Source organism: Telmatherina bonti, assembly GCF_933228915.1.
Source record: "Telmatherina bonti genome assembly, chromosome: 2".
NCBI classification, from domain to species: domain Eukaryota; kingdom Metazoa; phylum Chordata; class Actinopteri; order Atheriniformes; family Telmatherinidae; genus Telmatherina; species Telmatherina bonti.
This window is the reverse complement of record NC_136620.1, coordinates 10790678-10791985: the sequence shown is the minus strand read 5'-3', so window position 1 is coordinate 10791985 and position 1308 is coordinate 10790678. Positions and strand designations below refer to the sequence as shown.

Genomic DNA, 1308 nt, shown 5'->3' with positions numbered 1-1308 from the left:
ACATGCTTCCTAAAAGACAGAAAGAAATAAAAATCAGTCAGGAAATGTGATCTGCAGGGAAATATTGGAAATATTTCAAATGAATGCAAAAGGTTAGACCCTGACTTCATTATGCCTTGTTATTTTCAATTCCATCATAAATGCACAAAGAACACAAAAATAGAAAAAGGAATCAAATTCAGGATATTACACCAAAAATGTCCGAAAAGCTCAACAGAACTGTATGCCTATAAGGTATAACATAGGGATACATAGAAAACCTGTTTTTATTGTTTGTATCAGTTATATTCATAATCCAAAAGTCATAGCCATGCACAAAACACAAGGATTTTTTCTTTACATTTCAATGACATCTGCCATTGTCATTTAAAATGCTAAATATGTTTCAGTCCGATTAAATTCAAACAATAGGGTTCATGAGGATGTGCATCATCCGTGAAAGCAGACACAACACAGCATGTGTGCTCACTAACATACACACCTGGACATAAAAACAATACCACCTGAGTGTTTCTTTAATAAACTTAGAATGCATTATTTTGGATGTGTAGTTGCATCCCTGTCTATGCAGAAATCCAAACGATTCGCGGTAAAAAAAACGGAAGGCAGCGTCTGCGCATCATAATGTTTTTGGTCTCCAGGCAAAGATCGCAGTGACCAGGATGGGTTAGCCCGTTAGCCTAGCAGTTAGCCTAGCCACGTGCTAACGCAGCCACAGCGGAGATACATGAAGCGGAGCTTGTTAGCCTAGCCACATGCTAACGCAGCCACTGCGGAGATGCATGGAACGGAGCTAGTTAGCCTAGCCACGTGCTAACGCAGCCACAGCGGAGATGCATGGAGTGGAGCTAGTTAGCCTAGCCACATGCTAACGCAGCCGCAGCGGCGATGGATGGAGCAGAGCTAGTTAGCCTAGCCACATGCTAACGCAGCCACAGTGGAGATGCATGGAGCGGAGCGTTAGCCCGGCTAGCCACGGTAAAACAACAACCACGTACCGACAACGGTGGTATCGCGTTTGTAATGACAGTATAAACAATTATGGGAAAATGCAGCATCAACATACCAGGCCAGCCTGTGAAGAATTCCCGGTGTAATACTGCCGTAGGTCCGCTGCTGCTTCAGATAACGTGAGGTCCCGTCTTCACATCCGCAAACGGTGCTCGTTGTTCGGGCGCTGAGGTTCCAGGGGCCGAAAATGAGCGGAAATAATCCCGCGATTCCCAAGTCAACCCATGAACCGCATCGTTTCACACCATCATTTATCTTCACGCATCCTCTCGACTGAGGAGAAGATATGCATGTTGT

At 44.5% G+C, this 1308-nt stretch overlaps 1 protein-coding gene across 1 annotated transcript in view; it reads left to right on the top strand.

Moving 5' to 3' along the window:
* The first annotated feature begins 935 nt into the window (after positions 1-935).
* Positions 936-1308, top strand: part of usb1 (U6 snRNA biogenesis 1) — a 10361-nt gene continuing 9988 nt past the window's right edge. The window contains exon 1 of the mRNA XM_079248176.1: positions 936-978. The gene's annotated coding sequence lies outside the window, so the exon portion shown is untranslated. The remainder of the gene's footprint in view (positions 979-1308) is intronic.